A 17,049-nucleotide genomic window follows, 5' to 3' on the forward strand; every position below is an offset into this window, starting at 1 on the left:
GAGACGTTCTTTCGTTTCGAGCCAGCTTGGAATATTAAAAGCCGGCCAATATTGCATTTCTACGGAAATACAGCTGCTATTTACACGCTGAGATTTGAATCAGTGATCAGCTGCCAAGATAGTTCCCTTAACGTTCAATTACTATTCTTAGTATAAATATCTTCAGAGTTAAAATTTTGATAAATCCGAATCGTCCCATCTTCCTAACTATTCTCCTTCAGATAAATCTACCATTTCAAAGCAAATCACCATAATCGCCATAGTCGATCAACGATCTCCGCGATGAAGTAATCGGACGAGGATCGCGCGAAGAGGGAAATAAAGCGTTCTCAACCTCCGCTATCCCGCTCGTGGCACTTATGCGTCCGCCGGTCCAATTTATAATAGACTGGAACACGGCGTGGATTTAACTTGGGATGTAGGCCACCCAGTGGCATGTGGACCCGCGTGCGGATCGCCACCGAGTGCTCGTGAACGTCGTCCAAACTTCATCCGAATCGGACGATCGACGAAGCGGTCGAGGGGCGAGACAAAGGTAGACGACACGGCGAACAGGTGCGTTCAAATTCGATGAATTTATTCTTGAAACTTGTACACGAGTGTCGTTAGATTCCCCGCGACGAAATAGGAAGTCGTTACAGTTTGAACAGATTTTAGAGATTTCTTCTCGAGTGACCTCGTGCAGAGGATTCTTTGAGATGATTCAAATAAACGTGTCCGTTTTTCAAACTTTGGGAATTAAGTGGAATTATTTGGAAGAACGAGATAATTCGACGTTTTGAATTCTAATTATTAATATTTTAAATTAATTAAAATGAATTTGTGGCTCTCTAGATGGTTTGTTACTTTGGGACTCTCTACAGGGTCCGCGCTTTCAGGGGGAATGTTTAACAATTTTACTTTGTTTTATTTATTTTTATCTGTGTTATAAATCATTTCTTTTAGGCATTATATTTGAAAGAGTTACTATAATTTTATAGGATAAAATTATCTAATGGGGAATATCTAATAACTTTGTTATATTTATTTTTATTTATGTCATAGATCAGAATTTGCATCCTTTTTAGGTATTATATTTGAATTAATTACTATAATTTTGTAATATAAAATTATCTAATAACTTTATTTATTTTTATTTATGTTATAGATTAGAATTTGCATTTTCTTTTAGGTATTATGTTTGAATTAATTACTATAATTTTATAGTATAAAATTATCTAATGGAGAATATATAATAACTTTGTTTTATTTATATCATAGATCAGGATTTGCATTTTCTTTTAGATATTTTATTTGAAATAAATACTGTAATTTTAAGCTGAAAATTACCATCTTTCGCGAGCTCGATGTGTTAGAAATGATTAGATTTCAGAGTGTTTCCATCGTCGGATCCGCGTTTCATTGAGCCATCATTCACGGTAGCCCGTATCATGCAATTATAATCACTCGAAATTCCCGGCTAACATGTTTATGGATCAATTTCGTCCAACGAACGCATCCGACGCATAGAATCAGACAACTGTACGTCCAGTTCATTCATAAGTTTATGGCGCGTGAAATGTGCTGCAGGAATTTACATACCGCGCTCGCTGTTTCGTTCACCTTAACCGTAACTTGACCGCTACATTTACGACACTTTTAGTTGGAAAATCACCCCTTAGAGAACTAAATTGCCGCGTTATCGCCTCTTAATTAATATATTACACGCCTCCTTATTCAATTTATCAGCTCTCACTATACCGTGTTCTCCTAAGTGGAAGACTTTCAACAGGGAATTTTATATTAAATAAAAGGTATATTCTAAGGTGAAAATTTATTACTTTATAATTGTTTATGTTAATTACAAATAATACCTTTGAAAATCACTGAAAGTTTAAAATGAAAAATTAAATAATTACTTCTTTAGTAATGCGTTGGATTAATTATTGACTCAAATTAACAAAATTAAAAAAAAGATGGAACAAAGTCCATTTCTCTCTTCATTCACATGTCACCATCAAATTATCTGAATAATCGGTGTTCTAAATATAAATTTTCAATAGAAAATTTTTTGTTAAATAAAAGATATATTCTAAGCTGAAAATTTATTATTTTATAATTTATGATATTAGTTACTGATAAAGCGTTTGAAAATTATTAAAATTATTATAATTTTAGTAATACTTTGAATTAACCTTTTAAAATTATATAAATAACATGTTAATTGCTAATATCAAATAGCAATCTGGCTTATATACTACTAAAATAAATATAAAAAAAAATCCTTTAAATTAGAATATCACTTCAGTAGTATAATTTAAAATTAGAGCGATCGGCTGTGCTAAAGGGTTAATTATTGACCCAGCGATTCCGGTGATGGCTACCAGGTTAAGAAAATACAAAAAAACTCACAAAGCCTAAAAAAGATCAACTGTTCCACCTGCCAGATCGAACAAAATCCATATCTCTTTTCATTCACCCGCCACCATCAAAGACCCTCTCTAATCCTCAAGGAACCGGCGTTAGTCCAAAATTGACCCACGTGTCACTTAAATAGCTCCACAAGTAGGTTAACCTTCCTGTCCCAAAATCAGCAATGAGAAAAACGACGTTTCCCTAGATCCTCGTCGTTTAAGTATCATCAAGGTTGCGATGAAAAATCGAAACGTCGACCTTCCGAAGGCGATCATCCACCTGATAGGGAAACTCGCGCGAGGAAGAGAGAGAATCGATCACGAGCTGAAGAGAAACAACGTAACTCGCGTCGGTTCTTCGTTTCTGGGGTAATTTTAGATCGGTGAGATAGCACGCTACGTGTACGAATGCGTGCTCCAAGGGAGAAGGGGGTGGCCGGGATGGGTGACTGAAAGAGAAAGAGCAAATCGCGAGATGGGTGGGGAGAAACAACGACGAAGAGGGGTGAAAGAAAAAGTGGAGGAGAAAATCGGGATCAACCAACGTGAAATGTTTACGAAAGAGAAAAACGAAACGAGGGGAAGGTGTTGGAGGAGGGAAAACGTCCCTGTGAGAAGAACAAGGCCAGACACCGAGGAAAAGATCAGGGTGAAGATAGCGATGGGACTAATTCAATTGCCAGTGAAAAATACTCCTACACTCGGATTCGGGGGTTTAAAAAGATTTTATGTTGCAAGTGGATATAAATGTGTTTTATGTTGACGCGATACCGCGTTTTCTTTTATGATAAACGTTTATTCAACCGTCGCGTAGTAAAATGTTATTTAACCCTTGAACAGCTGTCTGGGTGAATCGAGATTTAAATTTATAAAACAAGGATATTGACCTAGAATTAAATGTATATTTTGGAAGAATAATTTTTAGAGGGAGATTAAAATTGGGGATCTCTCCATGGTCCGTCGTATAAGGGTTAACATATTCAGTGTCACAGTGAAAATGTCCATATATAGTCAGACGCGTTTTAATTGTAATTATGAAGTAGAGTGGCTGTTATTTAATTTTAGAAAGACTAAAGGAAGAATCACCAATTGAAAAATACTTTATTCTTTTCATCTAAGAAATTGTTAAACAATAATTGATTCTCATTAATGCCTTCAAGATTAGCACTGAAGAAGTGATTTTAATTTAGTGAAAATATTAGCAAAAATAGAATTAAAAATAAATCCCAATTTTTCTAAGATTAATACTACGTTTTCCATTTTAGAAAATGTTTTATTGAAAAAATAATCAAAGGCTAACACTTTCAGTGGTACAGTGAAAATATCCATATATAGTCAGACAAGTAATAACTGTAATTATGAAGTAGAATGGCTATTATCTAATCCTAGAAAGACTAAACAGGATCAACAATTGAAAAATACATTATTCTTCTCATCTAAAAATTGTTTAAAAAATAATTTATTATCACTAATGCCTTCAGGATTAGCACTGAAGAAGTGATTTTAATTTAGTAAAAATATCAACAAAAATAGCATTAGAAGTAAATCCCGCTCTTTCTAAGATTAATATTATATCTTCCATGTTAGAAAAATTAAATAAAAAGCCTCTAACGTTCTGTCTAACAAAAATTTCTCAAATTGTAAGAATGACAGCTGATGATAAAGCACCTGTTGCTCTATAAAAGTTTAATATCGTTGAACGTAGTATTACATTCCCCTTTTATATCGGTAAAACTGAATGCATTCTGATGTTACATCAGGTTTCTAGAATTATAAGGAAGACAGCTGATGATGGAGTAGCTTTTGCTTTATACAACTTTTCCCATTTGTAAAATTGGAGTTAACAGATGTACTATTTGAGTTTCCAAATACCACCTAAAATGTCTCGTCATTTCACTAAAATTTCAATCATTTCAAAACTAAATTTTCTAAAAATTCTAAAATCCACCTGTCTGCAAGCAACGTTCACCTTCCCGTCAAATGCAATCTACTTAACTTGAAATTTCTGAAAATTCGAACGCCCAAGTTCTTTTAAGGAGCACCGAGACGCTCGGAGACGCGAGGCGTCTCGAAGCCAGCGCTGGCCGTCAGGCACGGAGCTTTGAACGCGGCCAAGATAGAGAAGGCTCGTGTAACGCGAGGAAAAGAGAGGGAGGAGCGACGAAGAAGACTATTTTGCGTGGAGGCGAGGAAGGAACGATGGAAAAGGAGAGAGGCCACAAGTCCGGGAACGAGTGGTCTACTCGAACGCAGTTATGCCGACCAGCTCAAACCGGGTGCCGCCAAATCGAACCCTGGTTCGAATTCCGCACGGCCGTGGCCGCGAGGAAAAGGAAAGCCAACAGAGACAGGGGGAAGAGGAGGAAGAGGAGGGAGAGAAAAAGGGCTCGTGCCGGTGAGAAAGAAAAAGGTACGTCGAGCGCGAAGAAGCTTCCTGCCTTCCTGTACCAGCGTGAAAAAGAAACAACGGTCTAAAAAGAAAAAGGGGTTAGAAGAGGGACGTGGAGAGTTGAGCAGTGGGTGGGACGGGTGTTCGACGAGGGAACAACCCGTGGAGAGATAAAAAAAAAAACGAGCGAAAAGGTTGGCCAGCGTGCTCCCGGTCGTTAGTGAGGTGCTAGTAAAAGAAGGATGAAAAAGGCATTGTTGTTGGTCCGTTCGTTCTTTTTTCTTCACCTTCCATTTCTTTCTTTTGTGATTCGGTGAATGTGTGTCGCGTGTGACGACCGTCTTGTCGCGTTACTCAGGAAGGAAACACCGGCTTTCCCTGGTGCAACCCTTTCTCTTTTCATCCACCGGGTCTTCGTTGCTCTTTACACGAGCTCTTTCTTGTGGTGTTTCTAGTGGGAAATTTTATGAAGGTGGAAAATTTTGGAAAATTCGAAATTAATATGCGAGAATCGAGTTTTCTCTTGTGGTGATTTGAGTGGGAAATTCTTATGTGGGTGGAAAATTTGGGGAAATTGAGAGGGTGGAAAATGCAAAGCTATCCTTCTGGAATTAACACGCGAATCAATTTTTTTCTAGTGGGGGTTCGAGTGGAAAATTCTAATGAAGGTGGGAAATTTGGGAAAATGGGAAGGTGGGAAATCCGAAGTTAATATGCACGGGTGAAGTTTTCTTTGTGGTGATTAGAGTGGAAAATGCTCGGGAATAGGTCGAAAATTTTGGGAAATTGTGTAGATGGAAAATCCAAAGTTAACACGCAAAATTTCGGGAAATTTGGAAAGTGGAAAATTCGAAGTTTTCTTTATGGTGGTTCGAGTGGAAAATTCTTATGAATAAGGTGGAAAATTTCGGGAAATTGTGGACAATCCTAAGTTTAATTAAAAATTTTTATAAAGAAGGTGGAAAATTTCTTCAAATTTATAAAGTGAAATAACGAAAGTTAGCAGACGCGAATAAAGTTTTCTTTATGGTGGTTCAAGTGGAAAATTCTTATGAATAAGGTGGAAAATTTCGGGAAATTGTGGACAATCCTAAGTGTAATTAAAAAATTTTATAAAGAAGGTGGAAAATTTCTTCAAATTTATAAAGTGAAAAAACGAAAGTTAACAGACGCGAATAAAGTTTTCTTTATGATGGTTCAGGCGGAAAATTCTTAAGAAGAAGGTAGAAAATTTCACGAAATTGTAAAAATTGAAGATCCGAAGTTACTCTTCTGAAGTTAACACACGCGAATGAAGTTTTCTTTACGATCGTTCGAGTGAAAAATTCTTACGAAGAAGGAGAGAAATTGAGAAGATACTGATCGATGGTAGTCGGTTCTTCCAAAGGTGGAAAACACGGACGCGGTTCCTTTGGGCCGAGGATATTTTCTGCGACGATGATTCAGAGACGGCAGGCAATCATATGGTTCGTATTTACGACGCGGAACGATCGAGATTCGACTCGTTATAGAGATTGATAGCCGGGACAGAGAGACAGTGAGTGTAAAAATTGTGCCACGACCAGGTTTTATCTCCAAAATCATCCTGAACTTGGTTTTTAAAATTCATATTCAAAGCAAAAATATTTTCAACGTAAGTAGATACTTCTAAAAATTGGAAAATCATCAAAAGGTTAATAATCTGTAGAATTATTCAATTTTTAAATAGAAGACAAATTTCAAAAACCAACTACTTTATAAATATTTAGATAATTTTAAGTAATAAAAGGTTTCTCCAACCATTTTTCAGAAATTGAATAAGTTTCCTCCAGGAAGTAATTTACTTTGAATATATACGGAATACTCTGTAGGTAATAAATTATGTAATTTTTAGACTGATTTAAAAGCGAGGTTTGAAGACATGAAAGAATGTATATTTGAACAAGCTCAGCTTTTAACTTGTTAATCAAGGAAGAATAATATTTATAACCCATCAAAGTATCTAAGTTTTCAGAAAAGAAACTTGAAAAAAGAAAAATTACGAATCTTCTCAAAAATATAAATTGATTTTGAATAAAATTAATCAATAGTGAATTTTTAAGAAAATGTGTTTAAATATTTTGTTTATATTTGTAATTATTATACAATTTTTTTAAATGGATAATCGGTTAATGAAACAATACATTGGCTTGGAAGTAAAGCAAAAATCCGCAAGAAGAAAAAATTTATTTTCAGACTGACCGCGTGTCAGCTGTTCGACGATTGTCAGACATCGGTCGCTGAAAATTTTCACTGTTTTCTTTTCTGCCTATTAATACCCAGCTGTTTGGATTACGAATGGTGTGGCTTTAGGAATGCACATACGTCTTCCCTTTCGTTTCATTCACAAAGAATGCAATTTTCCTTTGGAAATTTGTTTTCCAATTCTCGGGGATACATCGACCGTTCACATTTTTCTCCCTCTGCGCTCGTTTCTTTCTCGTAAAACCGTGGGAAAAGTAGACAAGTTTTATTATCTTTTCCAATATCGAACCAAACAGACCTGTCGAAACGTAAGTTTAGGTTTCTGGCTTTAAATTACAGAATTTATTAAATTGCAGAAGGAACAATTTCGAAAAATTTTAAATTAAGATAGGGAGGGGAAAACTTAAATTGAAAAATAAAAGAAAAATTAATCATCCTTCGATCCTTACTCGAGACGCGATTTTAAAATTTCAAAAAACAATATACTACTCCCTCGTAAATTTTCAGCTACATTGAAATGAAAATAATCATCGTGCCATGTTTTGCTTTATTAACGCCTTTTATTAAAACAAGATAATAAACATTCCTATTTTCCAACCATTAAAAACAGTTTTAACGTCAACAAACAAAAGAAAATTGACTTCAGAAACGCGAAAATAAGTTCTGCTTTTTAGTTGCCTCGGTATAAGTATCAGTAAACATTAAACTAAAAAGGAAAACACGTGTCATGAACACGGTGTACTATATCCATTAATTACCGCGAATAATTGGAAGAAAAAAGTATTAATTAGCAACTAGGGAATTAAGTAGATTGTGCTGAATGGAGCAGTAATTGAGAAAATAAATGCAAAAAGAGATTACAAGCCTAATTGCACCCTCCTCGATTATTCTCAATTTTTATATGGAAAAAAATATGCAAATTAGAAGTCTAATTATGAAATTAGATTAAAAAAGCCTTGGTCAATCATTTGAAGAAAAATAAAAGTTAAACTTCAGAAACCAACCCCATCGCCTTTCTCAATTATAAACAAAAGTCTCATAAACATTACTTAATATTAGAAGAAAATATTATCCAGTTAATTAATCGCTCTTTCTTCATCAACTACGAAAGTAACACCACAAACACCACTGAACATCCGACAAAAAGGACTCGGTTTAATAACGCCAGGACTTCTTCCTGTCCAGACTCTCATTTAAACTAAAGAAAAAGAGGGGGAAGCAATTTCAAGAGCACCAACTTCGATGATGAATCCCTCTGGTAGAAAACATCGTCGCGAAAAAGGAAACGCTAGATCAAATTGCACGCGTATTCGTCAACTGTCCCGCCGCTCGAGCGCGGACCATGGAGACGTTCCATTGCACCCAGGGTGAAAAAACAGATTCTTTCTTTTTTTTCCTCCCTCAGTTAACCGCGCCACTGGCCTTTATTACCAACCCCCCTTTTTATTGCACTGGAACAGCCTCGAAATGACTTCGCCGAGTTCTGACCAGTCGAAACATGGCTGCACCCCTGAAATATAGAACGACGAGGGTTGTCTGTTACCGCGGGCCTCATTTCTCGGACGCAATTCCGTCGGCCCTCGGTGTTTTTCCGTTTTCCTTCCCTCGCCACTGGGAAATTTCATTTTCCTTGTCAGCCATGCGAACCCGCCCACCTCGTTGGGAAAGCTTCGACGCGTGTTTTTGACAAGGCTAATTGGGGAGGCCGGCCGGGAAGGGGATGAAAATTTGTGAGCACCGATCCTGCGGAGTTTCGGGTGGTTCATGCGATCCTTCGCATAACTGTTCGTTACTTTGCTGATTTCGACAAATTTTGGTTAAAGATTTTTCAAAAGTGTTATAAAAAGAGAGATCTGAAGTACTTAAAGTTGAATGATTTGGAAGATATACATTTTGAAATGTAATAATTTCGCACTTTTTTGAGTATCAAGAGATGATACGTCGCTCGTAAACGAACGGTATGATTGATGTTTGATTTTCAAACGGCGCCGCGACGCTATTTCGGTGCGGAACTGAGAACTTGTCGAAAAGGAAGGAGACTCGTTTGCGGAAGATCGATCAAACTTTCATCGCGACGAATTTTGGATAAAGAAAGCAGCGTTAATCGCGAACTGTTGATGAGAAATTTATTCTGCTTGCTTTTTATTCCGCCGCTGAAAGGGATCTCGTATGTGGCGAGGTGCTTTTAACTCGACACGTGGAATAAAATTACAAAAAGTAAGAAGTTTTAACATTTCGTGAATTCCTTCGTTCTACTTGCAAAATTTAAAAATATCGAGTAGCTAAAAAAAGAAAAAGAAAATTTTCTTTTTCTCCGAAACCATTAGAAATATCGCAGAACTTCATGAACGGAAGTTGTTCGTCTTAACACTTTATCTACTGAAAGATTAATAGGCTTTTTGAAAGTATCGATTGTTGAAGAAAAGTCAATTAATAATTTTTTGATTATTATAAATTCACATATAATTCTGTTGAAATATTGAAAGATGTTCTTCAATTAAGAGGAAATTGAAAAGAAAAGTTACACCTTCTAATCTTTAATTATTGTTAATTAGGAGGAGGAAGAAAATTAATTAATAACCTTCTGATTATTACAAATTCACATATAATCCTGTTGAAATATTGAAAGTTAGATATTCTTCAATTAAGAGGAAATTGAAAAGAATGGTTACACCTTTTAATTATTAATTATTGTTAATTAGAAGGAGAAAGAAAATCAATTAATAACCTTTTGATTACTACAAATTCATATATAATTCTGTTGAAATATTGAAAGTTAGATATTCTTCAATTAAGAGAAAATTGAAAAGAAAGGTTACGCCTTCTAATATTTAATTATTGTTAATTATAAGGTGATAATGCGTACTTATTTTATTTATGGCCGGTGGGTAATGTGTTAATATATAACATTTTTTGGTGTCGAAGCAAAAGATTGATTAAACAATTATAAAAAGTTACAAACAAAAATGTTTCCACATAAAAAAATGCTGTACATTAAAAGGAACAAGTTTTGCTTATGAAGTTCTTCGATACCTCTAACGATTCCGTAGAAAAAAAAAATCAAAAAAAGACGTAAAACAGTCGAAATTTGAATGGCTATTTTCATCCCCTTAGATTAAAAACTGGCGGCCATAAAAACCAGGGTGTGTTTTAATTAGGAGAACATCCCTTTCATACTAAGTTTCATAATTTTCCGAATCATTTCTTGTAAAAAAGCAATAAAATGAAAATGAATAAACTCACAGTACTGAAGAATCCGGTAAATGATGAACAAGCAGCTCGATGATAATAAATTAAATAAATTCACCTGAAACAAAAAAGAGAGACAGAAATTAGAAAAAATTCAGATACAATAAAAAAAAATTGCACCCTTAGCATTTGAACATTTTAAATCGAACCCCATCGCATTGGCAAGCCGCAAACTTTCAATTTCCACCTTTCCCTTTCGATTCTCAAGCTTTTCCATGACCGTCCCGAATTTCCTTGCCGGCAAGTCACCCATTGGGTCAAGAGCTCGCCCTCGGCTCACACCCTTCCAATTTCACGCGTCCCATGAATCACGTCCGCGTCTCTCAAAACTCCATAATCGTCCTGCTCGTCGGAAAAACTCCTCGGGCCAATTTATCCCGCGACAGTTTTCCCGGCCGCTTCCGAGCCGGTTGTGAGAGCAGAGGGGGGTGAGATTCACGTGCCGCGTGATTTAGGGGATGGTAACCCGCTTTCGAGGACAGAACGATAACCCAAGTTTAAATTGGAGGGTCGACCACTTAAGATTCAGTTCCATAAACTGGAAAGTTCAGTCCCACTTTCCATAGGGGTAGAAGCGGCGACGGCGAGAGGGGGTGGGCAGCTTGACGCTGCAATTAGGCGAGTATTTTCGATCGAATTCAATTAGCCTCGAGACGAAATCGCGAAGACAAAGTTCGCGGTGTCTGCGAGTCTCGCGAACCAACCCCCCCCCATCTGCCGTTCGTCGGGAATAAAATCGAGAGGGTAGCAGGCGTGATTTATTTTATTGTTGAGAAGAAAGCATCGTAGGATTCGACGGTACAGAGAAGTTCTCTCGGTTTCTCCGCGCCTTTTGTTTCATTTTTCTCGGCTCATTGTTGCACGGGATCTTTGAGGATGAAATGGGAAAGCTTGTTACCGCGGGGGGAGGACGAGGGTAAGTTTGTGCAGAGGGAAATTGAATTGATTGTACTGAGTAGACGGGGGATTGCGGTACACTGGCGGACAAAGTGAATTTCAAACAACTCGGAAGAAGCGTGTGGCAGGAATTTTGTTTGCTAAATAATTTCATTGTCGTGTGGAACAATGGAGAACAACAATTTACAGAAATGTTATTCTATTCTGAAATAAAGTAACGTATATATATATGATTGATCCTTTTTCTTAAAAAAGTAGACAATATAATATAATGAGTTTCTTGAATAAAGGAAAATAATATGAAATATAAGATTAAATTAAAATTGGGGCTCTCTCCATGGTCCGCCGTCCAAAATTGAAGAAATTCTATATATTCTTACTTTTATAGGAAAAGGGTTAACTGTATACATTACCCCATAATTTTTACCAAATTTTACAAAATTATTTAAAGTAAACATTGAAACCTTGCGTTACATGAAATAATGAATCATTTTTTGCTCGAATAGTCTTGTCTCTCTCCATGGTCCGCCGTCCAAAATTGAAGAAATTCTATATATTCTTACTTTTATAGGAAAAGGGTTAACTGTATACATTACCCCATAATTTTTACCAAATTTTACAAAATTATTTAAAGTAAACATTTGAAACCACGAAATAACAAATCATTTTTCGGACACAAAATATTTTCATTCGCTCGAATAATCTTAGGGGCTCTCTCCATGGTCCGCCGTTACAATTACCCTCTACAACACTTTATTTTATTTTCTAAACTCCCCCAAAATAAAACAAATTCTCCCTACTCATGTTATCAATTTTCGATTTCAAAAGAAGTATGTATTTCCAAAAATGTTCGCAATCCACTTTTGTGCGATTGGAGAAAAACCATGTCAGCGCTGAAACGCTCGGAAAAATTGACTCTCGCGCGGCGTGTTCGGGCGGATACACGGGAGAACCAGTGAATCCCCGGCTCGATCGAGTGCATAGAGCGAGAGTGAGCGCGAGTACGAGTGCCGATGACGGTGCATTTGCGACACGGTCGAGGTAACGACAACCCATGGATTACTCGCGCGACACGTGTCGACGACGTTTACCCGCGTCACGTTAACGTGTGCATCCGCGTCGTTCCGCGTAAGTGCGCGCGGAAGTGCGGGTACACGTGGTTTCGATCCGGTTGCGGATGATTTACATGCGGTCGCGCAACACCGGCCAACCAACCTGCCGCACAACGACACCCGACACTTTCCGCTTTTGCGTTTTAGATCCGCATGCCCCGCTGATTTCGACTTTGCCAAACGACCCTGGAGATCGAACCAGGCGCCGACCTTTCGCTCGTTTCGCAAATCCTCCAGGGATACGAGCTTTTCGAGAACAGGGAATGTTCGGTGGCTCGAAAAACATCCCCAATATTGTTGAAGTTAACACGTTGATTAGTGGTCACCGACATTTCGAATTTTTTACAATTCAATAATTAGTAAAAGAAAATGAAAATAGTAAAAAATAGTAAGTTAGTAAGTTAAATATAAAAATAATAAAAGAAAAGTTTAAATAAATTTGGTATTATATTAATAATGTAAGGTACTGATTTAAAATTTTTAAATTTTACTGATGAAAATTAATTGATTATACCTTTGATAATTACAGGTTTAATATGTCTGACTACATATGGCTTTTTCTACTGTGGCAGTCAATGTCTTAATTCTTCATTATCTAATTTCTTTTTAATTTTGATCTTAGAAGTATATTTGAAAGAGTATTGTATAATATCGAATTTGTAAAATTTACTAAAATTTATAATTAATTTATGACATTATTTTAAAATTTCAACATTTTGTTATAGTGAAGTTATTAAAATTTTTATCTTAGAAGTATATTTGAAGCAAAGCAATATAATACTGAATTTCTAAAATTCACAAAAATTTCTAATTAATTTATAACATTATTTAAAAACTTTAGCACCTTGTATGGTGAAGTTATTAAAATTTGTATCTTAGAAATATATTTGAAGAAAACTGATATAACACTGAATTTCTAAAATTTACCAATATTTCTAATTAATTTATTTTAAAATTTTAGCACCTTATTATGGTGAAGTTATTAAAATTCATAGTAAATGAAATAGAGAATTTTCAGTGAATGAAAAGCACATACCCCTTTTCCGTTCAATTCGTATTGATAAAACGCCTCAAGGTTTTCGAATGATACGAGCTATGCTCGAAGCGATCAACAAACTCGAACGAAGCGAAAAAGGATGAAATAATCGGTTAGAAAGGAAGGTCGTGTAATTCCATCGTAACGACTCGTCTGCTTTACGTCGTCGAACCGATCGCACGTAACATACGGCCATCAGAATGCGTATCGAACTCGCAACCGGAAATCGTTAAAATCGCGCCAGCTGGCTAAATACGATGTTTTCCGCCTGCAATACCATTTTGAATTGTCAACGTTGCTTCCTTGCATCATTTCAATTCCTATCAGCAATAAATGATGCAGTATCAAATACTAGCAATAATATATCTTTGTAAATTATTAATAATTTATTTCAAACTCTTTTTAATTTAATCCTTATTGATAGTTGCACTTAGGACACTGTGGGGTATGAGACGACCCCAGGTAATTAAGCTTTTTTCCTTTTGGACTAAAATTCGTCCCTTAAAATGTCCAATCTCAAGAGTGTCCAGCTAAAATTTTAGCTATTTATATGAAAATTTTAAAAAGTTATGAATTTTTGTGTGAAATTAATTTTTTCGATTTTTCTAGGTTTTTCAATTTTTTTTTCATATTCAATATTTAATTTCACTAAAATTAGCTATGAAATATGTTAAAATGATTTTCGAAGATTATCTAGGAATTTTTTAGTAATTAGGGTCTTAAACGCTCCATCTATGTTATTCTGCTGAATTGCAAAGATTTTTTATTGAGATTATATAGTTTGGTTTAATTCCAAATGATTGAACTGCAGGAGTTTTAATATGGAAAATTTAATTTCAAATTTAATAATACATCTGAAAACGAATGGTTCCTTCATGATTTCACACTTCATTGTTTAATCTGGCACGTTTTCCTTCGGTGTTCTGTGATTTTTCACCTGTGACTTCTTATTTACAAGTGAATCCTACGATTTACTGCATTGTTTGGCTAAGAAATTGTTTCTAAATTTAATCCACCATGATTTCGAATTGAGGTATTGGCACGATAGAAATATATTTCCTCGTTTGAAACAATAAATTTCAATTTCTGATGTAAAATTATTAATCACAGAACTTTAGAAAAATTGTTATCCTATTTTCATAATAAAATAATTTTCATTTCTGATGTAAAATTATTAATCACAGAACTTTGTAGAAAAATTGTTATCCTATTTTCATAATAAAATAATTTTTATTTCTGATGTAAAATTATTAATCACAGAACTTTGTAGAAAAATTGTTATCTCATTTTCATAATAAAATAATTAAGGAATGAAGTTCTGTCAAAATAATCATCAGCTTAATCAATTCAAGCGTTTAATTGTTATTTCTAGCTTCATCTTTCCCAAACTATATTCATCAAACCATTTATATCCAAGCTTCCAAGAATCCTCCAAGTTTCCTCGCAGCAAACGTCGGGAGAAGAGACATTCCTTCTCCTTAATCCCCCGTCCCGTTATCCTTCTCAGCTTGTGTACCTTAAAAGACCCCGTCCCGTTCTCTGATAAGTGTCACGCTAATGCACGACACTTAACGAGAGCTAAGTTTTTGCTCGACAACGCGGACAACTTTTCGAATTGAGTTCCTCTCTCGTTTGTGGCATTAAAATGCATCCGTGTTCAAATGAACGTGATTACGGTCGCGAATATTTCGGGAAACCGTGGAATCTCGTTTCCAACAACGGCAAAACTTTCCCTACGGTGAATTGAAAAATAAAGAGAAGAAAACTCCTTCTGATTACCCGCTCGACACGTTTCTTCTTGAATAAAACGAGTACCGCTTATTATAATGACAATGTGGAATTTTTTTTTTTTAATTAAAAAAGAATTTTTCTATTTCCTTCTACTGCTATTAGTGGCAATAACAACAGAATGTTATTTTTCATTAAAACAAATAGAATTGATGTAAAAGTTTCAATTGAAATTTTTTTAATGAACTTTGATCAAAATAATTAACCCTTTAATAACGAAGGTTGGGTCAATCGTGAAGCAAATTTACAAGATATTGTAAAGTTAATGTATAATTTTTAGACGAAAGAGTTTCATATATTGGAAAAAATACTTGTAAAGGATTAATTAAATTAATTAATTGTAATTGTCACTTGTAATTAAATTAAGATTGGGGCTCTCTCCGAGGGTTAAAAATATCACATTCACTAATCATTTTTAGTTTAGAAGAAGAGTTTAGAAGAAATTTTAGAAAATGAAAATAATATGAAATTAAATTAAAATTGGGACTCTCTTCATGGTCCGCCGACCAAAGAATCAACACGTTCACTGACACAGTGAAAATATTCGTGTACAATCAGACACGTTATAATTGTAATTAGGAAGTAGAACGACTATTATACCTAGAAATTTAAAAATAATATGAAATACAAAATTAAATTAAAGTTCGAGCTCTCTCCATGAGCTCTCGAATGATTTAAATTTTCAATATTAATTCAAAGTTCTTTCCATCTATTTTATAATAAATTATAAGACTCTCTTTTACGACTTAATAATCTTCATCTTTTGTTCATTTCTTTTTTACCTCCATTCTGCTCTCAGAATCATCTTTTTCGAGCTCATTCTTTTCTCCCTTCTGTCCCTCTGTTTGCATCTTTGTGTCCTAGTGTCTCCTTTCAAATCTCTCACTGTTAATCCCTCTTCATTCAGCCTCCCTCTCTTAATCCATGCGTTTCTTTCAGCTCCCCTTTTCTAGGATTCCGCAGCTTAATCTCTTTAGTCTCTGACCCTCTTTTCTCTGGATTCAACTTCCCCTCCATAGGTGAAGAACACTTCTTCTTTTAATTCTTCTCTATTTAAATCACTCCTCTTCGGTGCCTCTGCTTCTTACGTCTTTTGATTCACCCTCCTGTAAACTACCCTCAGGATTTTATTAATTTTTATCCTTCATCCTCGAGAAAGTCTATTTTCTTCAGGCAATTTGTTTTTACCAGTCTCCTCTATCCTTTCAACCCTTCTTCGCCATTCCCTTTTCTCTCCACCTTTCTTCGTCCCTCTTTCCCATTAACCTTTCTCCTCTTCCAGAAGCAACGTTCCCCGTCAATCTCTCTGTGACAGGCCGAAAAAGCAGCGTATCCCACAAACGAACGACGATATGCACCTGTGCTTTCATCCTCCTCCCTTATTCCCCCCACCCTCACTTTCTCTCCCTCTGTTCCTCTCTTTCCCGGCCACGCGTTCCTCTTTGATGTCACTTCTCAGACTCTGTGTACCGTGCACGGTAAAAAGAGACGAGCTGAAACGCTGTTCAAAGCATAGATTTACGTTCCACCGCCGCTTTCCAGCGAGAATGTTTTCCTATTCCATGTATATCAGCCGGGCAAGCGTGCAGCTGCGGGGGTGCGCGACACGTTACGCGAGGGGTGAATCGGCCCGCTGGCGAACGCTTTAATCGACCGTCCCCCCAGGGGAGGGAGAGCGCTTCAAAACCAAGACGAACCCGCGTACGACCCGGATTTTCCACCCACGAATTTTTGAGACTATGCACCACCGCAAACGCTGATGCTCGTTTCTCTTCGCGTTTACAGAGAACCCACGTCCTTACCAGGGAAATTTCAATTTCGGTCGCTACCCTTTGAGCTCTTATTTGGTAACCTCGGTTTGCTGCTTACTTTACTGTCGCTACGCTACCTACGAGCTAGCTGAAATTTTCAAACCCCTGACTTCAATATCGTTGATTTCTGGGATTTTTCAGATTTTATTCC

The 17,049-nt window shown here is 36.1% G+C and overlaps 1 protein-coding gene across 1 annotated transcript in view; it reads right to left on the reverse strand.

The window, feature by feature from the left end:
- Positions 1-17,049, reverse strand: part of LOC114877101 (tyrosine-protein kinase transmembrane receptor Ror) — a 226,489-nt gene that overhangs the window by 135,132 nt on the left and 74,308 nt on the right. The gene's annotated exons all lie outside the window — the stretch shown is intronic.

The sequence above is a fragment of the Osmia bicornis genome, chromosome 8 (genome assembly GCF_907164935.1).
Source record: "Osmia bicornis bicornis chromosome 8, iOsmBic2.1, whole genome shotgun sequence".
Lineage (NCBI taxonomy): Eukaryota > Metazoa > Arthropoda > Insecta > Hymenoptera > Megachilidae > Osmia > Osmia bicornis.